The sequence below is a fragment of the Macaca nemestrina genome, chromosome 15 (genome assembly GCF_043159975.1).
Source record: "Macaca nemestrina isolate mMacNem1 chromosome 15, mMacNem.hap1, whole genome shotgun sequence".
NCBI lineage: Eukaryota > Metazoa > Chordata > Mammalia > Primates > Cercopithecidae > Macaca > Macaca nemestrina.
The window spans coordinates 23,116,784-23,144,111 of NC_092139.1; the positions used below are offsets into that span (position 1 = coordinate 23,116,784).

The 27,328-nt window shown below is 42.9% G+C and overlaps 1 long non-coding RNA gene across 1 annotated transcript in view; it reads left to right on the forward strand.

Annotated features, from left to right (window-relative positions):
* The window catches only part of LOC139358818 (uncharacterized), a 36,849-nt gene extending 14,922 nt beyond the window's left edge, over window positions 1-21,927 (forward strand). The window contains exons 3-4 of the long non-coding RNA XR_011614322.1: window positions 6,714-6,768; window positions 21,335-21,927. This is a non-coding gene — a long non-coding RNA (uncharacterized lncRNA). The remainder of the gene's footprint in view (window positions 1-6,713; window positions 6,769-21,334) is intronic.
* Window positions 21,928-27,328: the final 5,401 nt, after the last annotated feature.

The window sequence follows — 27,328 nt, forward strand, 5'->3', positions numbered from 1 at the left end:
CAAGCAGAGATAACAGAACTTGCAAAAAAAGAAGACTGGAAAGTGAGGTAAATCCAATTACAAAGGTCTCTGAGCACTGTGCTGAGGAGTTCGAGCTAAAACGTGTAGGGGACACAAAGCCTCTAAAGGAAAGTCAAGCCATCATATTTGAGTACTGAAAATATTCCTATACTGCCAGTGTGGATACGATTTAGAAGAGGCAAGACTGGGCCAGGTGCAGTGGCTCACACCTGTAATCCCAGCACTGTGGGAGGCCCATGCAGGCAGATCACCTGAGGTCAAGAGTTCGAGACCAGCCTGACCAACATGGAAAAACCCTGTCTCTACTAAAAATACAAAATTAGCCGGGAGTGGTGGCACATGCCTGTAATCCCAGCTATTCAGGAGGCTAAGGCAGGAGAATCGCTTGAACCTGGGAGGTGGAGATTGCGGTAAGCCAAGATTGTGCCACTACACTCCAGCCTGGGCAACAAGAGTGAAACTCCGTCTCAAAAAAAGAAAAAAGAAGAGGCAAGACTGGTGAAAGGAAAACCAGTCTCAATTTGTTCCACTCTCCCCTACTTCACTGTGTTCCAGTCACAAGGGACTTCTCTGAGTTCCTCGAATTACAAAATACCAAGCTCTTTCCCGCTCACAGCCTTTGCACTTGCTGTGCCCTCTGCCTGGACTACTCTTCTCTTGGATGTTACACAGCTTCCTTCTTCTTGGTCTTCGTGTCAAGCATTTCAGACCAAACATTTCTTTCTTTCCCTAATCAATCTAATGTATCAATTTTCCTCCGTTATTCTCTCTTGTAGCATCCTGGGGGTGGGAGTGTTCTATTCATCGCAATTTGAAATTTTATTCTTATTTGTATTATGTGATCAATAGCTGTCTTCCCCATTAGGCTGTAAACACCATGAACGTGAGGTCATGTCTGCCCCTGTTCATCACCATGTCCCCAGCACCCAACACAATGCCTGGCACGGTGCTAACACTCAATAAACACTGCATTTATGAGACAGTGAGTACAGCCAAGATGATCATGGCTTAACCAAGGAAGTAGCAGCAAACCTAGGAAAAAGAAACAAATGCTACACAAAGTAAACAGGATAGGTCTTGAGGCAGAATACGGTCTGGAGGCAGAGAACTTAAGGACTTGCTAGAATTAAATCAAATGAAACACTTCAGCTATGATAAGAAATATCCTTTCTTTCCCTCTTCATATTTATTTATTTATTGAGTTCTGCTCTGTCGCCCAGGCTGGAGTGGAATGGCGCGTTCTCCGCTCACTGCAACCTCCGCCTCCCCGATTCAAGCGATTCTCCCGCCTCAGCCACCAGGGGATTACAGGCTCATGCCACCACGCCCAGCTAATTTTTTTTTTTTTTTTTTTTTTTTTTTAGTAGAGACGGCGTTTCACCGTACTGACCAGGCTGGTCTCGAACTCTTGACCTCAGGTGATCCGCCCGCCTTGGCCTCCCAAAGTGCTGGGATTACAGGTGTGAGCCACCAGGCCCCGCTGAAATATCCTCTGGTAAATGCCTTTGTAACTTTTAGCCTCTTCATTTACATAGGGCATACACCAAGTAACCAATGGAAACCTCTAGAGGGTATTTAAACCCCAGAAAATTCTGTAACAGTGCTCTTGAGCCCCTATGCTCAGCTGGCTCCCACCCTGTGAAATGTACTTTCGTTTTCAATAAATCTCTGCTTTTGTTGCTTCATTCTTTCCTTGCTTTGTTTGTGGCCTTTTGTCCAATTATTTGTTCAAGACACCAAGAACCTGAACACCCTTCACTAGTGACAGTTTGAGACAAGTATCAGAATCAGTTCGGCCTGTACCGAGTTCTAACTGCACTTCTAGCTGTAGAGCCTGGGCAGGTCAACCACCTTTTATCCACCACGCCCTCCCTATTTCCCTCGTAAAATGAGAACGACACCCTTGCAGCTTGGCTGAGCGAATGTCCTCAAACGCACAAAAAACAGTGATAGGGATGGGGCCGCGGGTTCTGAGGGCCCAAATGAGCACACCCGGAATAGCAGCAGGCGCTCCATGAGGGCGGAAGTCACAGCTTGATCTAAGTACGGTGGGTAAAATGGATCCCCCATATGCGCAGCGCCATGGTTCTTTGTAACCTCATAAAGGGTCCGATGAGCAGCAGGGGCTGGAGAGTAATTTAGGGCCAATATCATTTGTTTCTTTTACATAATTTCGCCATTTCTCAGAATTCTAAAATTTGTTTAATCGAAATATCAGCTTGAGGGATGCGGAAAACTACAGAGTAGAAGGAAAATCTCCGCTGAGGGATAACCAAGACGTAGAGATGGGAAAATGTTCATGCTCAGCACCCCCTGGCGGGAGGGAGGAGCCGATGTGGAAGATCCCCGCAGCCCCGCCTCTTTCGCGCTGTTTCCAGTCCCACTCGGGACCCCCGGGGAGTGCTAGCGGCACTCGGAGACCTTCACGTTACTACATTGCCCAGGGGACCCCGAGGCCGGCGTGGGTCTCCTCACAAAGGGAGGGGCCGAGCCGTTAGATGGGTGTTGTTTTAATCGAGCAGGTTTCGCCCTTCCCCGTCACCCTGTGAAGCTTCCAAAAAACGTCCGGCCAACCACACGGATCCCATCTAATGAGCCAGGAGGAAGTAGGCGCCCTCTGCGAAATGTAGTTTCCAGGAAGGCTTGTGGGAAACAGAGTCCGAGGCAGGCGACAGAGCGCTCTTGCAACCGGATAGAGCCGGGCTCGGGGCGCGTCACGTGACCTGGGCACCCAACTGTTCCGGGACGTGGACTTTGCCTGAGCTGCTGTTAGGAGACGTGCTCAGGTCGGGAGCAGCTCCTGCCATCGCCTGGGCTCGACTTCTGGACTGGCCTCCAAAAGTCTACGCAGTCCCTGCGTCTTCCCTGTTCCTTTGCGCTGACCTCATATTTGCATACACTGAAACTTGTGGCTCTCCCTGTCTTGGAGTGGTAGGCTCTGTAGGACCTCACCGTGTTCTCTTACCCATGGTTTCTGCGGCAGCCAAAATGAGCCACTCCATGTACTTCAGAGCTTTAGGGAATAAACCATTAATCAAGTCATTTGATTACCTCATCTTTGAGGACCTTTTCCACTACCTGTTCACACTCCTTGTGCTCACCCACGACTGTCCCTCAGAAACTTAAGTCCTGTGACCCTTCTGCATTCTATCAGTCTTCTAGTTTCATTTCTTGTCCTAGCCAACCTAAATCCTAAGAATCCTCTCCTGCCTTATTTCCTTCTGTAACAACCTCAAACCCTGGATTAATAGTTGCCTAATTTGGGTCTACTGGGTGCAACTGGAGTGGGGGAATACATCGCCACAGGTTGGTGCCACTAAAATCAAGGTTTCAGACTTCAACTAAGCCCTAAATTCAACCAGCTGGTTACAGCACTGTGGGGAAGGAGGCTAACCAATAGAGGGAAGGGATTTGTTACCAAGAGTCCTGGTGGAAATACAAGGCTTTGGAAGGACTATCTTTATTGCCTCCCACCTCACCCCTACACTTCATGTTTGTACTAGAATGGCATAAGAATGAAATGTAGAATTGATGCAGGCAAACCCAAAAGTAGGGGCTCAGCTTGGGCGGGTTCTTGGCTTCACCCAGGAAAGAATTCAAGACTGAGCCAACAGTAAAAGAAAGCAAGTTTGTTTGAGCAACAGTGTATAGGAAAATGGCTGCTCCATAGACAGAGCAGAGCTATCCCATAGGCAGAATGGCACTCATGGATTGCTGAATAGCTATCTTTATATTCACTCTTAATTATATGCTTAATAAGGAACAGGTTGTTCACAAACTTTCTAAAAAAGGGGCAGGGAGCTCCTGGAACCATATAAAGTAACTTTAGGATTTTTGCCACGGAATTTGTAAAGTGTCATGGCACTTGTGGGAGTGTCTATGTGCAAATGTAGTATAACTCCTAGTCCTGGTTAGTTTGGGCTGGTTTCTTTGCTACATCCTGTCTTGATCAGCAGGGTCGTGACCAGTGCTCAGAAAACAAGCCCTGCTAATCTCTTACCTCATTACCCCTTCAGAGATTATATACTCCTCTTTAATCATAAAGGGTTGTAGAAGGGTGGAGGTCCATCCTCTGTCACTGCCTCCTACTGATTTTGTGGGCATAGTGTCCTCCTCTTGTGCCTGTGGGGACTTACGAGAAACAGGTTTAATTCTGGACAGGTGTACCCAGCTAGTGACTCCCTGAAGTTCAACAGCAGTGGGGATGCTTAACAATGCCTGGTAGGGTACCTTCCATTTTGGTTATAATTGATCCTCAGAGGATCCTTCTTCCCAAGTTTTTGATAGGACTCTGTCTCCTGGTTGAACAGGGGAGCTATTTTTTTTTTTCCTTTGTGAAAAAGGGCAATACCTTATTTCCATATTCTTGAAGGGCCTTTTGAACCTGGTCTAAGTTAATATGAGTAAGCATTCTATATGTTTCCTCATCAAACAGGAAGTCTGAAGTTAAAAAAGGGCCCCCCATAGGCCATTTCAAATGGGCTAAGTTTTAAGGTTCCCTTCAGAGCCATCCTTATGCACAAAAGGTCCATGGGAAGGAGAGAGACCCAGGTCTCTGAGGTCTCCTGACAGTTTTGCTAATGCTCTTTTTAAAACATGATTGGCTTTTTCTACCTTACCTAAGGATTGAGGCCTCTAGGAGGAGTAAAGATGATAGATAATGCTTAAGGCTGAGGAAACCTGCTGGGTCACTTTAGCTGTGAAGGAAGGTCTCTTATCACTTTGCAAACATTTTGGTAATTCAAAACTTGGGATGATTTTTTTTAAGTAACAATGTGGACACTTCCAGTGCTTCTTCTGTCCTTGTGGGGAAAGCTTCTATCCACCTGATGAAATTGTTATAAGTACTAGCAAATACTTTAGTCCTCTGTATACGGTGGCATCTGGGTGAAACCTATTTGCTAGTCTTCCCCAGTGCAGGTTTGAGTAGGGGTGGGGGTATAGGGTGGCTTCCTGAGTTGTTACGGGCAGAGTTCACAGGCCCTGGTGGCCCTTTTTATAGTCTGAAATAGCCCTGCTATTCCAGAATAGGTAAGTCCCTGCCTAACCCCAATGTTAAATGGATTACTGATGGGAGTAGCCTTATTCATGAGTGAGTAAAGAAGGCAGGCCAACAAGAAGTTGAGGCCAAAGCTTACCTCCTCAAACTGTTGCTAAAAAAGTGGAATTAATCATTCTAATTAGGGACCTCTGATAGGGAAAAGACTTAAGAGTCAATATATTTACTGATTCAAGGCACAAATATCGCTTGAGCCCTGGAAGTGGAGGATGCAGTGAGCCGAGATCGTGTCATCGCACTCCCGCTTGAGCTACAGAGTGAGACTCCATCTAAAAAAAAAAAAAAAAAAGTATATCTATATATATATATGTGTGTATGTGTGCATATATATATGTTTGTGTGTGTATATATATACACATATATACATATATGTGTGTGTGTGTAAACCATTTAACATTGGGGTTAGGCAGGGACTTATCTAGCTTTAAAAGTCAGGCCTGCTAGAGTAGGTCTGTTCTACCGTTTTCACTGTTCTTGGCACATGGAGTCCAGCAACAGGGTAGCAGCATTTAAAACCTGACATACTTTAAGGGGAAGCTCTTGGGTATCGAGCAGAAGGGTCTAACATTTGAGCAACTGACTCCCTGTTAGCCATTAATGTCCTTTTGCTCTAGGACCTAGTGTACTTGATTGAGAGGGGAAAGTAATGACATCTAATTTTTGTCCCAAGGAAGAATTCCTTGCTTTTTTTTTTTTTTTTTTTCAGATGGAGTCTTGCTCTGTTGCCAGGCTGGAGTGGAGTGGCGTGATCTTGGCTCACTGCAACCTCTGCCTCCTGAGTTCAAGCAATTCCCCTGCCTCAGCCTCCTGAGTAGCTGGGACTACTGGCACATGCCACCACACCAGCTAATTTTTTTGTATTTTAGTAGAGATGGGGTTTCACCATGTTGGCCAGGATGGTCTGGATCTCCTGACCTCATGATCCTTGTGCTGGGATTACAGGTGTGAGCCACCGCGACCAGTCGACTTCCTGGCTTCTTCTACCAATAGAGTGGTGGTGGCCACAGCTCACAAGCATCCTGGCCATCTGGCCACCACCTGATCTAGCTGTTTAGAGAAATAAGCCCTGGTCTAGGATTATTCCCTAGCCTTTGAGTTAGAACACCCAAAGGCATCCCTTGTTTTTCAGCCACAAAGAGAGTGAAAGGTTTTTCTAAGTTTGGGAGTCACAAAGCAAGGGCCGTTCCCAGATTTTCTTTTAAGGTTAGGAATGCCTGTTGGCAGTTTCCATCCCAGTTCAAAGGCTCGTGATCATTCACTTTTAGAGCTTCATAGAGTGGTTTTGCTATGACCCCAAACCAGGGAATCCAGATATGGCAGAAGCCAGCCATTCCCAAAAAGGTTCTTAACTGTTTCTTAGTCTGATGGCACTGGAGTGCCAGAATGGTCTCTTTTCATTCCTGGGCTATTGTCCTGGTTCCAGGAATGAGCATGTATCACAAGTATTTAACCATTTGCACAGAAATCTGGGCCTTGTGAGGGATACCCGATACCTTTATTTTCCCAAGAAATTAAGGACCTGAATTATATTTTTATCAGAGTTGTCCCTAGTAGGGCTGGAAATTAATAGGTCATCCACATATTTTAGGAGGGATCAATTCATTAACTGCGGTTCCCTTAATTCTTTTGCCAGTGCATCCCCAAAGAGATGAGGACTGACCCTGAAGCTTTTGGAAAAGACATTCCAGGTAAACAGAGATGTAGCATGAGCGTCTGGACCAGTCCACTCAAAAGCTAAAATATACTAGGAGTCTGGGCACAAAGGTATACAAAGGAAAGCATCCTTTAAGTCTCATATGATGAATCAATTAGCATCTTCAGAGACTTAGGTCAATATTGTATAAGGGTTAGGAACTATTGGATGGACTGGAACTAATGCCTCATTAACTCCCTTCAGATCCTGAAGAAATCCATATTCCTCACTTGGTTTCTTTACAGGCAGGATGGTAGTATTACATGGGGACTGACAGGGTTGTAATAGTCCTTACTTTAGAAACTTCTATCCGGGGCTGTATCCCCCCTTTTGCTTCAAGTCTCAAAGGATATTTTTTCCATGGGTAAAACATTAACAACTCTATCAGGAACTTCTTTGTCCTAAACAGAAGAGTCTACTTGAGAAGTAATATGCAGTGGAAGGAAAGTCTCTTCTTTATCTGTAGTAAGTCAAGCACTTAGAACTAGAAGTAGTGCCCCTTCCTGGCCTATTGCCTTTTTGTGGGGCTCTCCAAATTGAACTGTGGCTTGTAATTGGAAAAGTAAGTCTCTTCCCAGTAAAGGAATAGTGCACTGAGACATAAGCTAGAACCTGTGGGAAAACATATGGTCCGCTACAGTGCAACCAAGGGGATGGGTGAATCTCCTAATTTTTGGCTGGCTATCAATCATGTACCTTGTACAAGGTGGTACCCTTGTACCACCAGTATGGTACAAGAGTAGGAAGTCAGTGGCCCTGAGAAATGGGTCAGAACTGAGAAGGCTGCTCCTATATCCAATAAGAACTCAGTATTCTTACCTGCCACATCAAGAGTTACCCAAGGTTCCTCTGTGGAGATGATAAGGTGTCCAGTGGGAGCTATGGGGAACCTCAGGTCCCATCACTTCTCTGTTGTCTTGGCCATTACGGGTTTGAGTGACCCAGATTCCCCTTGGAGTCTGAGGCAGTCCCTTTTCCAGTGGCCCTCTTTCTTGCTTGTGGTAGGCACACTGATTGGGGCCAGCAAATTGGGCGCTATTGTCTGGGCAGCCCAGACACCAATCTTGCAACACTTCCTTGGGACGAGTAACTTTGAGGCAGCAGGTGGCTTAAGGCAGCCACTAACAATTGGGCTTTTTGGCTTTTTCTTTTGGTTTTCTCTGCTTCCTTTGCTCTGTCCCTGTTGTTGTAAACCCTAATGGCCATGTACAGGAGTTGACTCGTGGGAGTTTGAGGTCCCGTTTCTGCCTTTTGTAACTTCCTCATAATGCTAGGGGCATATTAAGTAATAAAATGCATACCCAGGAGAGCTCACCCTTCCAGGGAGTTTGGGTCTACATTAGCATATTTCCTGCTTGCCTCAACCAAACGGTCCTGAAATAGAGTGAGATTTTTGTCCTTCCTCTGAGTTACTTCTCTAACCTTGTCGTAATTAACTGGCTTAACCACACACTTTTCCATACCTCCTATTAAACAAGTTACCATGTGATTTCTGTGTTCAAGGTCTTGGGAACCCCACTGGTAATCCCATTGAGGGACCAGATCTAGAGCTGCATCCCCCCTCACATGATAAATGGCATGGCCTTAGTTACCAGTTGCCACTCCATTCGCATATTCATGAGCAGTATCCAGAATCCTTTGTTTCTCCTCTACAGCACAGCAGGTAAACAATAATATTTGCAAGTCATGCCATTTTAAATCAAAGAACATGATCAACTGGACAAACTTCTCTATAAACTTCCCTGGATCCTCTGAAAACCAACCAAATTTCTCCTTGCATAAAGCCAAATCAGACACAGAAAAAGGCACATGGCTGAGTACAGTGGCTCACACCTGTAATCCTAGCACTTCAAAAAGCCAGGATGGGCAGATCACTTGAGCCTAGGACTTCGACTCCAGAGTCAGGCATCCCAGAGTCAGGACAACAGAGGACCTCTCAAAATTAGAAAAGAAGGGGTTAAAAACAAACACGGGAAGTGTCTTGTCTTACACTGAACAGAAACAATTGCCCAAATGTCTAAAGAAAAGACCACAAACATGACAACAAAATAAGTGTAAAAGTGAAATGGCGGTCATTAGACACTAAAGAGAAAAAGGAAGGTCCAGGAGAAAGGGTGACAAGAACATGCCAGGCCTGCTGCCATTTGGGACACTCAAATGATGGGGGACAATGAGCTACCAAGCCAGAGGCTCAGTTCCCATTTCCTGGTTCACCCAAAAAGGTCAATATTGAGGGGGAACAAAGGGAAGACCGACCTTTGTTTGTGGAAGTCAAATGGTGCCAATCTGTCTTAATTTGGGGTTTGGGTGAAGATTTCCCTCAGGTTCCCTTGTCTTGTGAGTTGCCAGGAAAGCTGATGGCTCTGAAAAGAGTCCTTTAGGCACAACCCTACAGCGCAAACTGCCCTAGAGTTACAGCTTCATAGTGTTATAGCTCCACAACTCCGATCTCTACTGAGTCCCTTTGTCCCATTCATCTTGTTTCCACTGTTTGTCCCATCTGGGTCACCAGGCTGATACAGGCAAATCCAAAAAGTGGCGCTCAGTTCAGGAGGGTACTTGGCTTCACCCAGGAAAGAATTCAAGAGTGAGCTGACAGTGAAAGAAAGCAAGTTTATTTGAGCAACAGTGTACAGCCAAGTGACTGCTCCATAGACACAGCAGGCCACCCCATAGGCAGATTGGTCCACAGCAGCACTTGTGGGTTGCCGGCTACCTATATTTATACCCATTCTTAATTATTTGCTAAATAGGGAATGGGTTATTCACAAACTTTACGGAAAAGGGGAAGAGAGTTCCCAGAATTATATAACTTCCAGGTCATTGTCATGGCATTTGTAAACTGTCACGGTACTGGTAGGAGTGCCTTATGCAAGTGCATTATGATTGCTAGTCCCACCTGGCTTTGGCCAGTTTCTTTTCTACATACCATTTAGATAGACAGGGTCCTGACCAGTGCTCAGAAAACAAGTCCCACTGATCTCCTACCTCAAAACAAACCAAAACATTAATTGTGAGAATATTCTGGAAAGACAATTGGTAAGAAAGAAGATACTGTAAACACTCAAACAGAAATGTAACATAACCTATAATGAATGAAATAAGAAATAGCAAGGGAATATAGCAAAGATGTTAAATCAGTGTAAGTTAAGAGTTAAATGAACCCAGAGAGCAAATGATAAAGTCCTTTAAAAAGCACAATGATGGAAAGAATGGGGTGTTCCTGGTACAAGGCCTGGCATAGGTAATGTTTTGTTAGCTTTCCAGAAAGATTAAAAGATCATGCCCAAAATATTCCCTTGAGAAGTGGCAGGTGTAAGAGGACTCTGGAAAGGACTCTAAGTAATCCAGCTTCAAAAAAATAATTTTTAAAAAGGAGTCTCTTCTTGAGGAGAAATGGAGATCCAAAACAGATGTTCGAGCACATCAGAGGCCCCTACTGTTCTGCATCTGCAGAGGCAGAATCCCATGCAGTCTGCACTCCTGTTGTCACCGAGGCCATTAAGCCATCTCTGAGCACCTGCTGGGGGCCACACACAGCCTGAACCCTCTCCTGGAGTGTGCTGCCAAGCACTGGAGAGGAGATTTAGTTTGTTTATTCTTATCATGATCATGTTTTATTAATTTATATCTTTCATTCCCCTATAACATGAGGTTTATTTGTCATCCGTGAAATACCTTAAGCCAGATCTATACTGTTTTCACATACCATGTAATATTTGATATGATTAAGAAAAGCTGTGCTTGCTTTGGCAACACAAACACTAAAATTGGAACAGTGCAGAGATTAGCACATGGCTCCTGTACAAAGATGTCACACAAGTTCATGAAGCATAAAAAAGAAAGAAAAGAACAGCAGTAAACTGGTGAGTTAACAGTTAACTGGAAAAGGTATCGCTTTGAAGGCAATCCAATTTATTACCCTTCGACATATCAGCCTTACCACCTGATTCTAAATTTAAATATTTGCTGTTTACCAACAGGAAATTACAACTCTATTTACATGTGTCTCTGAGGAAAGAGCATGCAGAGAATGGCCACATCTTTACATATGCATGGCAAATATCTGGAACAAAACAAAACAATTCTGGAATCCCACATGACATTAATATTTTAGGAGTAGAGCACAAGATCTCCTAAGAACAACAACAAAAAAAACTTCACATTATAGAAAAAGGAATCACATACACATCAATATTGAGTAAGATAGAGCAATATATCTCAAACTACTTGTGCAAAACCAGTTGGGTTTTTGTTCATTTTAATTCATTTCAAACAACACTTTTGTGAAATAAGAGTTTGTTTCCAGAAAAAAATGATATTATAGTAAATTATAGAATACAAAATACAAGCTTCATTTTTTAAATTTTTGATTCAGCATAAATAAAATCACTCTAAAATTGTAGTAAAAGTTCCCAAACACTTAGGGTCAGTACTGTATTTAGTTCATGGCACACCAGATCACTAACTCACACTTGTCCAAGAACCATATTTTGAATACACTGAGATAAAGCGTCTAAAAATGGAGATCTTAGCCTGGCACGGCGGCTCACCCTCCTAGTCCCAGCTACTCAGGAGGCTGAGGCAGGAGGATCTCTTGACCCCGGGAGTTTAGGCTGCAGTGAGCTATGATAGCTCACTGATAGACGGAGTGGTGCGATGTCAGCTCACCGCAACCTCTGCCTCCCAGGTTCAAGTGATTCTCCTGCCTCAGCCTCCCAAGTACTGGGATTGCAGGTGCACACCACCACACTGGTCTAATTTTTGTTTTTTTGTTTTTTTTTTTTTGTAGAGACAGGGTTTCGCCATGTTGCCCAGGCTGATCTCAAACTCCTGAGCTCAAGCCATCCACCCGCCTCAGCCTCCCAAACTGCTGGAATTACAGGCAGTAATTGAGCCACTGTGCCTGGTGGATATCTTGTCTCTTAAAAAAAAAAAAAAAAAAAAAAAAAAAAAAAAAAACTAAAAATGAAAAAATCATGAAAATGGAGATCTTCCAGAAGCATATCATGTATTACTCCCTGGCTCAAAGTTTCATTATTTTTACAGTATTGACTTTTTTTGAGTGGTAATAATATAGTTTAAAAGGTCAACCAGGAGGGCCAGGTTTAAGAAAACAGGAATCCCCTGTATTTTCTTTCACTTCCCAACTCCCAATTCCTCATTTCCTTCCAAGTTTCTGAATAATAAGCATATGATGCTACTTAAGTGACACATGTCATTCCACATAATACAAATAATTATACAAATAGTCCAAGTAATAATGATACCCATCATCCAACTTGAGAAATAAAGCATTAAATCTAAAGTTTTAGCTCTGTGTTACCCCCCTCGATTTCATTTCCTCCTGCCAAAAGGGAATCACATCCTGAATTTGGTGTTTGTTATTCCTATGTATCTTTTTATACTTTTACTATTAGGTTGCTGCAAAGGTAATTGCAGTTTTTGGGCCAGGCGCGGTGGCTCACACCTGTAATCCCAACACTTTGAGGGGCCGAGACCGGCGGATAGCCTGAGGTCGGGCATTTGAGATCAGCCTGGCAAACATGGTGAAACCCCACCTCTACTAAAAATACAAAAATTAGCCTGGTGTGGTGGTGCATGCCTGTAATCCCAGCTACTCGGGAGGTTGAGGCAGGAGAATCGCTTGAACCCGGGTGGCAGTTTGCAGTGAGCTGAGATCGCGCCACTGTACTCCAGCCTGGGTGACAGCAAGACTCTATCTCAAAAAAACAAACAAACAAAAAAAAGCACCAGCCTAACTAATAGATATATGTCTATATTGTAAAATATATATTACTTTTCATGTTTTTAAGTTTTATAAAAATGGTACAATACTTTCTGAAACTTGCTTTTCTAACTTAACATTATGTTTTTGACAGTAATTCACAGTGGCACATCTAGTTGTGGTTCATTAATTTATTTTGTTGTACAGTGTCTCATTATATGAATATACCACAATGTATGTACCCATTCACCTGTTGGTGGACATTTGGGTGATTTTCTTCTCTTTTTTTTTTTATTGTTACAAACAATGTTACAATGAACTTTCTTGCAAATGTCTCCTCTTGTACATGATAGGAGTGGTAGTGCTGAGTTGCAGGACATAAGCACTTGACCTTTAGATATTGCCTACTGAGTCTCCAAAGTACTTGCGCCAATTTACACTTACTTCTGCAAGTGTATGAGAGTTCCCATTGCTCCATCTAGCTACCAACATCTGCAATTGTCAGACTTTTCCATTTTCCCAATCTGATGCATTTAAAATGGTGCTTTATTGCAGTTTAGTGTGCACTTCCCTGATTCTTAATGAGATTATCTTTTCATACATTTATTGTCCATTTTGGTTTCTTATTCTAAGATTTACCTGTTTGACTTTTACCCATTTTCCAGGTTTTTAAAAAATTATCGATTTATGAGTTATTTATATGTTCTGGATTCAAATCCTTTGTCAATTATGTATATTGCAAACATTTTCCCCTAATCTGGAGTTAGACATTTCTTTCTTCTTTTTTTTCGTAAAGATGGAGTCTCACTATGTTTCTCAGGCTGATCTCGAACTCCTGGCCTCAAGCAATCCTCTCGCCTTAGCCTCCCAAACTGCTGGGATTACAGGCATAAGCCACCGTGCCTGCCCTCTTTTCACCGCATTAAGGATGGTTTTCGGAATCCAGGTGTTTTTAATTTCACTGATGTTAACTATCAACTTTTTTCCTTATGAGTTGTGCTTTTTGTATTTTAGTAAATCTTTACTCTAACCCAAGAGTGTAGATATATTCCCACATTCTAAAAGTTTTCTAACTAGATTCCTGAATTCCACTTGGAATTTTATTTGGTCTGAGAATTCCAATTTTGTTTTATTTTTTCTACATGAATAACTTATTACTCATCACTTTTTGAAAAGTCTATCTTTTCTCCACTTACCTGCAATGTCACTGTGTCATATATATCAGATATCAATCTATGGGTGTGTTTCTGGGCTCTGTATTCTGTGCTGATGGTCCAGTTATATATCTTTGTTTCAATGGCACACTTTTTTTTTTCTTTTCTTTTCTTTTTTTTTTTGAGACAGACTTTCACTCTTGTTGCCCAGGATGGAGTGCAATGGCGTGATCTCAGTTCACCACAATCTCCGTCTCCCGGGTTCAAGTAATTCTCCTCCCTCAGCCTCCCGAGTAGCTGGGATTACAGGCATGTGCCAACATGCCTGGCTAATTTTGTATTTTTAGTAGAGACGGGGTTTCTCCATGTTGGTCAGGCTGGTTTTGAACTTCTGACCTCAGGTGATCCGCCTGCCTCAGCCTCCCAAAGTGCTGGGATTACAGGAGTGAGCCATGATGCCAGGCCCACACTGCCTTAATTACCATACTTAATATGTCTTGTTGTATGCTATGGTGAGTTCACCCATTCTCTACTTCTCATTGTGTCTTATCTGTTCTTATATATTTCTATCTACATTTTAGAATCAGCTTAAGTTCCAAAGAAATATGTTAGAATTTTGATTAGAACTGCAGTAAAATCGGCCGGGCATGGCGGCTCATGCCTGTAATCCTAGCACTTTGTGAGGCCGAGGTGGGTGGATTGCCTGAGCTCAGGAGTTCAAGACCAGCTGGCCAACATGGTGAAACACCATCTCTACTAAAATACAAAAAATTAGCTGGGTGTGGTGGCGCGGCTGTAGTCCCAGCTACTCAGGAGGCTGAGGCAGGAGATGACTTGAACCCAGGAGGAGGAGGTTGTGGTGAGCTGAGATCATGCCACTGCACTCCAGCCTGGGTGACAGAGTGAGACTCCCGTCTCCAAAAAAATAATAATAATAAAATAAATCAAAAAGAGAACTGCAATAAAATCTATACATTCCTGTGGAGAATTGACATCTTTATAATATTACATTTTTATGTCCACGTTCATAATATGTTTTTCTGTTTATTTAATAGGTTATATTTAAGATTTTTTCATCACTTTCTAGAATTTTTTCATAAAGGTTTTAAACATCTTTTGTTATCTTTATTGCAAGGTACTTTATCCTTTCTTTCTTGATGTTATAAATGACATCTTTTTAAAAATTGTATTTTCTGTGTCTGAACCGCTTGAAAACAATTGAATCACTTGGTAAACTCTCCTATTGATTCTAAAAGCCTTTTTGTCAATTATCTTGGCTTTCTCTGTGTAAACAATCATATAACCTGTGAATAATTGCATGGAAGTGATGTTCAGTAGGCAAAATAACAGCACCCTAAAGATGTTCATGGCCCAATTCCCCTCGTGTCCCAATTCCCCAAATCTGTGACTATGGTACTTTACATGACAAAAAGGACTTTGTATATGTGACTAAATTAAGGATCTTAAGATGGAGAGAGGTTCCTGGATTATCCAGGTGGGCCCAATGTTCTCACAAAGGTCCTTTTAAGGGTGATGCAGTTTTATTTCTTTTTCTTGTCTTCACTGACTAGGCTCTCCAAATACAATGTTGGATAGAAAGGTATTAGAGGACACCTTTGTCATCTTCCTGATTTCAAAGTGAATCACTTTAAAACTTTATTATTATGTATTCTATCTGATGTAAATTATTAGTAGAGCATTTTCATCAAGTTAAAGAAATTGCCTACTTCTGGTTGGCTAAGATTGTTTTTAACTTAAATAACTGCTAAGTTTCATCAAATATTTGTTCCTTGCCTATCAAGATAATCATGTAGATTTTCTCCTTTAGTCTATATTGTGATGATTTATATTAATACAGCATTTTTAAGTTGGATCGATTTTGCATTACTAAAGACCAGCTTGATTCTGCCGTATTCAGCTTGCTAACATTTTCTTCAGAACTCTTCTGTCTATGCTGATGAGTGAAAGTGGCTGTAATTACCTGTCTTCTATTGTCCTCATCTAGTTTTTGTTCAGGGCTATATAGCCTGTACTTGTATTTTGGTTGATTCTTTTCACTTTAGAAATTCCTTTAAACATACTTCCACTTGCCTTTATTTTCCCATATAGTTATAGCTTCTGTTTCAGTCAATATTTCACATTATCAGAATTACATAACTATTATATGCTATTGAGCCACATAATATATTTATATATCCTTTCCTGTACAACTTTTGGGCTTAATAGCCTCCTTTTTCTTTTCTTTTCTCTCTTGCTTTGTTTGTTTGGGGCTTAGTTTCTTGAAACTGTCATGCAGAACTGTAAGTCTCCTCTCAATACACTTAAATATTAGAAAACTGACCAGGTGCATGTTTTTCATGGAGAAATTTCTCCTGGAGATGTCTTGTTGTTATCCTCCAACCTAGATCTCTTGTGCTTTATGCCTGCTTCCAGTAGTTTTGGGGGGACTTCGTTGGACTAACACTCTTTGTATTCTTTTTTGTTTCTTTCCTGTATTGGAATCTGTGTTTCCATGGTTTCCATGATTTCCTCTATTTACTGGCTCTTTTTGGTGGAGTACATGCTCTCCTTTTGAGAAAGGGTAGGTGGAAGATAAAATTTTTGAGGTCTAACTTGTCTTGAGTGTGTCTTACTTCTGCTCTCTCATATGTTACTTTGTCGGGTCTAGAATTCTAGGTAGGAATCTTGTTCCTTCAGAATCTTAGACGGGCTGTTGTCTTCCATTTCCAGTCTTGCTAATGAGAACACCAATGCGATTCTGATTCTTAGTTTTTTTCATGTGAACTATTTTTCCTGCTGTTATGATAGTCTTTATCTCTGATGCTCTGAAATTTCATATATGCTTTGGAATAGTATTTTTTCCCTCATAGCATTGGACTGTTAGGCCATTTTAATCTGAAAACTCACATCCTTAATTCAGGGAAATCTTATTATATTATTTGGGGTGTGTGTGTGAGAGAGAGAGAGAGAGCAAGAGCGAGAACGAGAGAGAGAGAGAGAGAGAGAGAGACACTTAACATACAGGTAATTTAAGTTATGAAACATAGTAGTAAAACAAATTCCCAAGAACCTATCACCCAACTTAGGAAATGGAACATGCCCAATGCCTTGAATCATCGTGTACTGACTTTTTCTGATTTCATTCCATCTTCTCCCTTGCCTGCCATGCCTCATCCCCTACCAGCTACATAATCACTTTCATGACTTTTTCCCCAATTATGTTGCTTCTTTTTATTGTTTCACTAAATGTGTATGTATTGCTAAACTATACCTCATTCACTTTTTTTTTTTTTTTTTTTTTTTGAGACAGAGTCTCGCTTTGTCCCCCCGGCTGGAGTGCTGTGGCGTGATCTCGGCTCACTCCTGGGTTCATGCCATTCTCCTGCCTCAGCCTCTGGAGTAGCTGGGACTACAGGCACCCGCCGCCACGCCCAGCTAATTTTTTTGTATTTTTTTTAGTAGAGACGGGGTTTCACTGTGTTAGCCAGAATGATCTCAATCTCCCGACCTTGTGATCTGCCCTCCTCAGCCTCCCAAAGTGCTGGGATTACAGGCGTGAGCCACCGCGCCTGGCCACCTCATTCACTTTTGCTTTATTTTGAACATCATAGAAATGGCATTGCACAGAGATGGCACTCTTCCACGGTTTGCCTTTCATTCAAATTGTTCCTAAGAATTACCTATATACGTGGCTATAGTTCATTACCTTTTCATTGCAGCGTAGCAGTCTGTTGTGTGAAGATACCACAATTTAGTTATCTATTTTCCCAGCAACAGGCATTAGGTTATTCCCTCTTTTAAAAATTCTGTCTAGTCTACAGATAAAGAAATCTAGTGATCATTTCTTTCCCTCATTTTCTCTCTTCTCTGTGAAAGTTAGTTATTAGATCTTCTGGGCTAAGCCTTGAATTTTCTTACCTTTTCTTTTTTTTCATTTTCTGTTTCTATTTTTCTTCTACTATCTCAGAGAATTCCTCAAATTATATTCCAATTCATCTGTTGATTTTTTAAGATTTCTGCTATCATATTTTGAATTTTCCTTTTTTTCAACATTTATTTTGGATTCAGGGGTTTCATATGCAGGTTTGTTACATGGGTATATTGTATGATGCTGAGGTTTGGGTTACAGAAGATCCCATCACCCAGGTAGTGAGCATATTACCCAACAGATGGTACTTTAAATTTTCAAGAGCTTTTATTCTTTGGATATTCCCTTTTGTGTGTGTGAGAGACAGAGTCTTGCTCCTGTTGCCCAGGCTAGAGTGCAATGGTGCAATCTCGGCTCACTGCAACCTCTGCCTCCCAGGTTCAAGCGATTCTCCTGCCTCAGCCTCCCAAGTAGCTAGGATTACAATCGTGCACCACCACATCCGGCTAATTTTATATTTTTAGTAGAGACAGGGTTTCTCCATGTTGGTCAGGCTGGTCGCAAACTCCTGACCTCAGGTGATCTGCCCGCCTTGGCCTCCCAAAGTGCTGGCATTACAGGCGTGAGCCACCACGCCTGGCTATATATTCCTTTGTATAGCTTACTATGTCATAGTTTTCACAGATACCAGACTTACAAGGTTTAGGATTTTCTTGAAATTTTATTTTGCTTTCTGTAGTCTGTTTTCCTCTACTGTGGCTGGTTGGGTGGTTGATTCATTTATGCCTCTGTCTTTCATGTTAGAAACTCCCCTCTGATGTCAAGTGATGCTAATCTACCTACTCAGACATAATAGTAAAGGGACCAAAATGGTAATTTCAAGTTCTGTGTGTATGGGTGAGGCTCATCTGCCAGTGGACTTCACAGTAGGCTAGTCGGGTGGGGACCCAGCTGTTTCACTGGGGAAACCTGTGTTAGTAGGTCTTTTCTCTTGGCCTAGTCAGTATCCCTAGAGGAATCTTCCATTCTTCTTCCTGGAAACTATAAGCTCTGCCATCATGCTGGCTGCTGAGCAGGGAAAGCGAGTTGGAGGGTTTGCCATCCACAGGTAGACGTCCACTTAGTGCCCATTTTCAGTATAGTTCCCTGATCTCAACTGCACCTGGCATCTCCAACACTAGCATCTCCTCATTTGAATGTCCCATCCCCTCCAGCTATAGTGGATAGTTGCCTGGCTTGTGCAGAAATGGGGTAGACATCTGGGAGTCTCTTTGCTCCTCGAACAGATAGCCAAGATGTGTCTCCCATTTTCAGCCCCACCCCTTGAAGCTTTGTCATTGCCTGGGGTAATACCCGAGGTTCATTGCCTCACGCCAAGGAAATCGAGGACATGGACACACACAAGAAGTGAGTTTAAGAGTGAAGGTTTAGTGGCCGGGCGCGGTGGCTCACGCCTGGAATCCCAGCACTTTGGGAGGCCAAGGCGGGTGAATCACGAGCTCAGGAGATCGAGACCATCCTGGTTAACACAATGAAAACCCGTCTCTACTAAAAATAAAAAAAAATTAGCTGCGCGTGGTGGCGGCGCCTGTAGTCCCAGCTACTCGGGAGGCTGAGGCAGGAGAATGGCGTAAACCCGGGAGGCGGAGTTTGCAGTGAGCTGAGATCACACCACTGCACTCCAGCCTGGGCGACAGAGCGAGACTCCGTCTCAAAAAAAAAAAAATAAATAAATAATAAAATAAAATAAAAAATAAATGAAGGTTTAATAGGCAAAAGAAAGAGAAAGGAAAATGGCTCTCTCTTCTGCAAGAGAGAGAGGCGCCCAAGCGGAACTTCTGGCCCGCGGCAGAGCGCACAGGGTTTCACACACAGGCTTGAGGACGCGGTGTCTGATTTACACAGGGCCCGAAGATTGGTTGGACCTAGTGTGATGTTTATATAGCGTGTGGGGAAGCCGGCCACCCCACCCTAATCTTCTTTATGCAAATGGAGTCTTTGTGTGACTGGGGCCATGTTATCTTCTCCCAACCGCACACGTGGTTGGCAAGGAAAAGGGAAGATGGAGTCATCACTTTGAACATACCTAGTATCCAGTAGCCCCTTTCCTATTGCCTCAACTGCCAGCATTCACCCATGCAAGCTTCTAGCCTGCCTTTCTATGTCTGCAGCTTGATTTTACCGGCTGCTCTCTGTTAGAAAAGAAAATGATTTAGAGGCTGCTTTTCATTAAAAGGAAAAGCTTACCGAGGACTTCCTTACCCTCACTATCTGCCTAAATAATTCCTTTTTAACTCCTGTATCACCCTCATCCCTATCTTCAGGGGTATTCCAATAGGGGTCCTGCAGTAAGAAATCTACCAACTTCTTTTCACTGGGTACCACCCCTCTTTTTAGGTTTAAATTTCAACTTTCTCTGCTCTTCTAAGTAAATTACCACGGACTTAATTGATCACCTTCCAAAATTTTCTTGACATTCATGATCTATTTCTATATCCTCTCTGAAAGTCTCTGTCCTTATACATTTATGGTTTTATTTGTTGTCATTTCTCCACTGTCATTTTGAGGCTTTGAGAAGGAAGAAGATATAAAGGCATATGTTTTCCATGTCGCTACCCATGATGCACAGATGTTAGAAGGTGGGCAAGTACCTGAGGGGAGAAGCCTAAGAAACTGCAGGCAGTCTGTGGGCCTCGCTCTATGTCTGCAGCAGCCTCTGGTTTTCAGGAGCCTCCATACCGCTGGCCGACTGCCTGACACAGTCGGTATTCAGTTATGTGGCAAGTCAAGAGGAATTCTCTGCGTGTTTGTTCAGACCAGTGACACTTTCACAAAAAGCAGCTAAGAAGGTGCTATTGAACTGGGGAAAGAGAATCCAGCTCAGTTAGAGCAAGCAAAAGTCTATTGGAAAAGCATTGATTGCCAAGATCTGGATAAACCTCTCCCACATTCCCTCATTACTGGAGTTAATGCTGGGGAAGGAGGAGAGGGAGGCAATCTTGAGTGCTATTGAGAAATAACCCAGGGTAGCAGAGTTCACAATAGCAGCCCCAGCTCGGACTCCTGGAATCAAGGTGGACATGACTCCCGCACCTGAGGTTGAGTTCCTGAAGGAGGAAAACAGCAGATTTCTCGTCTCCAGTCAGAGGGATCCCCAAAAGGGTAGGACTTGATTAACAACTACTGGCTACCTTGCTTCCAGTGTAGGCAGAGAGCCCCAAACAGGACAGCTGTGTCTCAAACAGGATAAGCTACCCCCTCGCATCTGGCAAACTCAGGGCAGATGGGGCAGGTTCTGAAGGAGGACAGTATAGTAGCTCCTATGCGCCCAGGGCTCTGTGACCTGGGGTTGGGGCATTTTCTCGGAGATAACCAGAGAAGCCCCCATCTAGAAGGGGAGCTGAGCAACTCCACGTGGAATTTCTGAGAAACAGACCGCTGATTTGATGTGAATGCTCACCCTTTTCTTCTGATGCTGAGCAATCTGGAAGCTGCAGTCATCCTGAGAGCTAAGTCATGCCAGACAGGAGTCAGAAAATGGGAGAAGGGCTTGGAGGAGTCGCTCTTGTCCTCCTGAGTAAGCAAGCTAGCTCCAGGATAGCTGTCGCTTTTGTTTGTTTGTTTGTTTGTTTTTAGAGACAAGTCTCTCTCTGTTGTCCAGGCTGGAGTGCAGTAGCACTATCATAGCTCAATGCAGCCTCCACCTCCTGGGCTTAAGCAACCCTCCTGCCACAGCCTCCCAAGTAGCTAGGACCATGGGTGCTCAGCACCACACCAGGATAATTTATTTTTATTTTTTTACTTTTTGTAGAGATGAAGTCTCCGTATGTTGCTCAGGCTTGTCTTGAACTCCTGGCCTCAAGCAATCCTCCCACCTCATCCCCACAAAGTGCTGGGATTACAGATGTGCGCCACCTCACCTGACCAAGCTGCTTCTGTTTTCTACAGAGTGGCAGAACTCACATCAATGAGGAAATTGTTCACACAACTGCCTTTCCACTCATGAAGTTGAGTAAGGGAGGGAAGAAGGAAAGACTCACGGCAGATGCTGTTGGTGCCTTGCCCGTAGCCCCTCAGATCCCTGGACCATTTACTGTGTCCACCAGCTCCCCATGCACCTTCACTCCCAACAGCCTGCACCTGCATCTCTTGGTGGAGAGCCTGGGAATTAACATCCCCCTGGGACAGCCCTTAACAAGTGACTGACAAACATGGGAATACAATCCTCTGGCTCTTGCTTCCTGGTGAGGGAAATTGGAAAGTGTCTCCTGAGTTCCCAGGAGAGACAGCCAAAGCAGCCTTCCCCGGACTCTGCCTGCTGCCGTTCCTTTGCCTGGCCTTCTTTCTCTCCTGGTCCCTCTTTCCCGCCCACTCCTAAATGGTTTTTTCTAGGAACACTTCTTAAATAAATAATTTTTATAGGAATCCTCTTCTCAGAGTCTGCTTCCAAAAACTCAACCTAAGACAGCCTCCTATTTCAGAGTCCTTGCTGGTTCGTTGCTACTAAAAAATTGAAAAACCAGTAGCCCTTTGTTTATTAGGCACGTTAAGGATGCTGTGGGTGTAACAAGGTAGACTCTGAGGTGAGGCAAGGGTGGAGACTTCAATTACTTCTTTAAATTCAAGGAAGAGAACTGGGCCTCTGAAGGGAACCTGGAGTGGTAAGGAGAGGAGGGAGCTGGGAGTGTGTGGTGGAGAAGGGCTGGGCAGGGTGTGAAAGCTGTCTGTTGTACCGAGCCTTCAGCAAGGCTGCTGCTCACGCAGACTGTGTGGGTGTGAGGTTTGGGGCAAGGGTATCCAATGAAAAGGCTGCTTGGGATGCTGCAGTGCAGAACAGAAGAGCGGGATGGAAAAGCAAAGCAATCCTCCAACTGAACTCAGTTCGTCGCAGCAGAAACTCTGAGCCACCAAAGGACATTATCCACCATGAGCATGCCACACCCACCCACTCCCACCCCCTGTCACACACCAACCAACCAAGAGGTTGAAAGGAATAAAATACATCCCCTGAGATCTGGATTATGCATGCAAATAATCAACTTGAAATAATTATTGAAGGGTAAGTTATAAAATCATCCTAAGAAACTATCCAAAGGCATTTATAACCCTAAAACAGGATTTCCTAATGATTATCTGTTAACAGGATCCTGCAGCAAACACAGGAGTTAACGGAAGGTGGGTGATGCAATTAGAAAGGATAAGCTAAGGCAGTGAATTCCACACCCATAATGTCATAATGCAGGGCTTAGAACACAGCATCCTTCCCCCTACCTATGACCTGAGCCCCTTCCCTGCTCCTCCAGCCCATAACAGAGCCAGCACAGCCCTGGGACTTCCTCTTCTCTCCCCAACCACCTGGGACTCAGCAGCTGTGCCAATAGCCCTGCTCCTGCCTGCCCTCCCACTCCTCAACCCTGCTGCCAGCTGCCCACTCCATGTGGCCTGGGTCCTAACGGTGGGTGCTCCAGGGCCAGTGAGTTCTAATGAAAACAGGGAGCGGGGGACCTGCCTCCGAATCCACTCTTGTATCTGACTCATTCTCCCTTTTGAATCTTTATTCCACAGACATTGATTCACCACGTATCACGTAACAGTCTCTGTCCCTGTCTCTGTTTTTGTTTCTTTCTCTGTCTCTCCCTGATTCCATTCCTGCCTCTCCCCTTGTCCCTTCCTTCCTCCGTCTCTCATCACATCTTCCTTTCCCTCTGCCTATCCCTTCTCCCAGTCCTGGCCTTGTTAATTAAATTGGTCTATGTCTCTGAAGACAGATGACACAGCAAATCTGACACTGCCCACAGAAGCTCACATGTCTCAATGCAGTTTGTACTAACACATTCACTGTTTTCTGCTATTATAAATAACCATGTAATGAACATCGCTTTAGATGTCTATCTACATATCTGATTAATTCCTGCAGGCTGCTGTACTCCCTAGATATGACATTTTTAAGTCAAAGGGTATAGACAGTTTTAAGGCTTATTGTAGGTATATTTGGAAAAATAGTTTTTACAGCAATGTCATGCATGTAACTGGACTTCTTTAAGGTCATACAATTTCAGATTTAAAACAGGGTCATGTGTTTTTCCAGGGACCCTGAAGACATTCACATTCTGAATATCTCTGCAGATCATGTGGTTTCTTAAGGACCTAATCCCCTTTCTGCACACTTAAATATTAATTTATCTATCAATTTGTTCATCAACACATGTGCCAAGCCTAGTAATGCCCCTGGACCACACCTTGGCGATTTAGAGCCTTTCCAAAATCGTGGGTGACTCCCTCCTTTTTATGGGCTCAATTTCAGTATTTGGTATTTTTTAAATCAAAAATAAAATGGAAGTTTTTGAGTACTATGAGGCAGAATGTGATCAAAGATCATTCCACCACCCATTTATTCTTTATCCAGACAGTACCAAACAATGTTCGACACTCACCTACACTGCCTTCAGTTTCTGTTGGTTGAGACTTCTCCTTTTTTTAAATATCTAAACAGCTTCAGATGTCCTGTAATTTTTAGAACACTTCGCTGCTTCAAAAAAAGGAGGCGTCTGGGCCTCTTTTATTCCTCCCTAGGGTAGAATTTGTGGGCCATGGTGCCCACCCATATTCTTTTACCTCATTTAAGATAGGTTCAATGGACTGGCCCCTCTTTATTATCCAATGGCAACATGAAAACACCAAGCATTATATTTTTCACTTGCTGCAATATATGCTCACAGATCTTGGTGTAACTTGCTCAATAATCACAATTTTTAGCTGTAAGACAAGTGTCAAGGGGTGTTTTGAGGTCCTCAAAGTTCTCCCAGAACATTTACTTACACTTGGAAGTTCATAATCTAATGTAGGATATAAGCACGTCAATCAGATAATCATAATATGGTATAATAAAGGCTTTTAAGCAGTTGTACTACAGGTGGGATTTGGGGGAGGAGAACCCAGAGAATAAAGGGCAAGAGACCTTGAAAACTATGCATCTGGCACCTACTGCTGCATAACAAACACTGCAGCAACCTCAGTGTTGAACAATACGTATTTGTAAGTTTCTCATCCCGATGACTAGAGGTTTGCTGTGCAGGGACTCTGATCTTGTCTAGGCTTATATAGGCTTCACTCCAGGCCATGTATTTGGTTCAAGTCTGTTCCATGCATTTGGGGCCTCCTTGTACCTGTGGCTACCTGGTTATCATGGCAAAAAATAGGCATGAAAGAGACCGAGCCCAACATGCAAGCACATTTTAAGCCTTTGCTCACATCATGTGTACTAACATGCATTGGCCAAAGTAAGTCACATGGGGAAGCTCAAAGTCAAGATGAAAGGAAGAACATTCCTCCATGGAGATGTAGTGAGAAACAGTGAATATTTGTGGGATAATAATCTAATCTACCATGAACCAGATCTTGAAGAACCAAGGAGTATTGGTTCTTCTCTAGAATGGAATATCCTGCGGAAGTGGAATATGCTGTTCCTTGGGAAGGACCACATCAGGAAAAGCAGACAGATACAAAGATGCAAGGTACATTTAGGAATTATGGGTGATTCAAAGTGCAGAAGCTCAGGACACTTGTGAGAGATGTCCAGGACATATAGCAAGCAAGCTGAGGCAGGATCTCAGGGTGGGAGGAAACCCAAAAGGTCTAGACAGCTTGGGACACAGTAAGAGCCCTGCCTCCTTGTTGGCTTTTTTGTTTTTGTTTTTTTACAGTTTGTTTTGTTTTGTTTGAGACACAGTTTCACTGTGTCGCTCAGGCTGGAGTACAGTGCACGATTTCGGCTCACTGCAACGTCTGCCTCCCAGGTTCAGGAGATTCTCCTGCCTCAGCCTCCTGAGTAGCTGGGACTACAGGCGTGTGCCACCACGCCCGGCTAAGTTTTGTATTTTTAGTAGAGAGGGGGTTTTGCCATGTAGGCCAGGCTGGTCTCCAACTCCTGACCTCGTGATCCGCCTGCCTCTGCCTCCCAAAGTGCTGGGTTTATAGGCGTGAGCCACGGCGCCCAGCCCTTGTCGGGTTTTCAGGGGACTCTTCCCCTATCTCTTGAAGTGTCTACTACCTGGTTGGGGGTATGGAGGAAAAAAACTTTCATCAATCCTCCATATTCTCTAGGCAAAAACATTACCTCCTCTTCACCATCCAAGTGCAGAACCCTACTAACCCTCCCTTTCCTCATCACTTCTGCTACCCAGCATAGCATGTAACAAATCCTTATGGTATATAATCCAGAATATGTATACAGCTGGGAATTCTTTCCTCAAAATTATTTTTTTCTGATAAGGCATATTTATTGAAAGAATGACACAAGATGGTGAATGTTAAAGATCTACTGCCTGTCTCCAGAAATAGCCACACTTCACACTTTGATGTACAACCTTCCAGATGGTATGTAATATAATTCCATAAGTGGAATCATATATTCTGTGAGGTTTAACCAGCTGTTTGATATCAACTTAAAACATCACCTATCACTTTCTTTTTCATGACTGTGTAGTATTTTATTATATGGCTATACCATCATTTATTCAATCAATCTCCCAATTTTAACCACTAGAAATAATACTCTAAAGGATATCCTTGTAAATACATCTCTGCTTACTGATCTAGTTAATTTCCTAAGTGTAAATTGCTAGAAGTACAATTCTTTGTTCAAACGTACACCCATTTAAAGTTTCCATACATATTGTCAAATTGCCTGCCAGATGGTTGTACCAACATGCATTCTCAGCAGTGGTGTCTGAAAGTGGCTTTTACTCACACACTTGACAGCGCTGGGTATGTAACACATTGCTAATACGAACAATTTTATCTTGTTTCTTATTATAATAGAGCAATGACTTTTTTATTTCTTTGTAAAAAAATTTTGAACTAGAATTCTCTTAGCAGAGCTATCAATAAGTATGAGGGTAGACCATCGACATTTTCGGAGAAAGGAATTATTAAAGATAAAAGCTAAAATGTCAAAATAAGCAGACTTGATAAATAAAACTAAGCTTGTTCTTTAAAAAGACTAAAAAGAAGAAAAGGAAAAACTACTGTTAAGCATAAGCAAAAAATTAAGAATTAAATCACAAGTAACACAATGCCAGGGATAAGGAGTAGGGTCTTTATCTCCACATATTAAGAAGAATTAAGTTATTTGAAAATTTTATGTTAAAATTGATGTTAATATACCTGAACATTTACCTAAAATGAATGGTATTCCATAAAAATATAAGCTCCTAAAACTGATTCTAAGGAACCTATATAGGCTAGATGCAGTGGCTCCTGCCTGTAATCCCAGCTCTTTGGGAGGCCGAGGTGGCAGGGTCTCTTGAAGCCAGGAGTTCAAGACCAGCCTGGGTAACACTAAGAGACCCTGTCTCTACAAAACATGTTTTAAAAAATTAGCCGGGCATAATGGCAAGCACCTGCAGTCCTAGCTGCTTGGGAGGCTGAGCCAGGAAGATCCCTTGAGCCCAAGAGTTTGAGGCTACAGTGAGCTATCATAGTGCCCCTGCACTCTACCCTGAGTAACAGAGCAACTACATACCTCTAAAAACTAAAACAAAACAAAAGGAACCTATATACTAAAATCTATTGCTAAAACTGAAAAGGTAAATAATCTATACCCCTAGGTAATTCTGCCCCAGATGGTTTTATGAGTAGGTTCTAGGAAATCTTATTAAAAATACCATTTGTATGTTGTTTAAACTAGATATTTAAACTAGGAACAAAAAAGATCCAATTTCATTTTATAATGCAAAAATCCAACCAAGCACTTGCTGGTATGAAAGTCTTAAATAAAATATTAGTAAGTCATACCCAGCAGTAT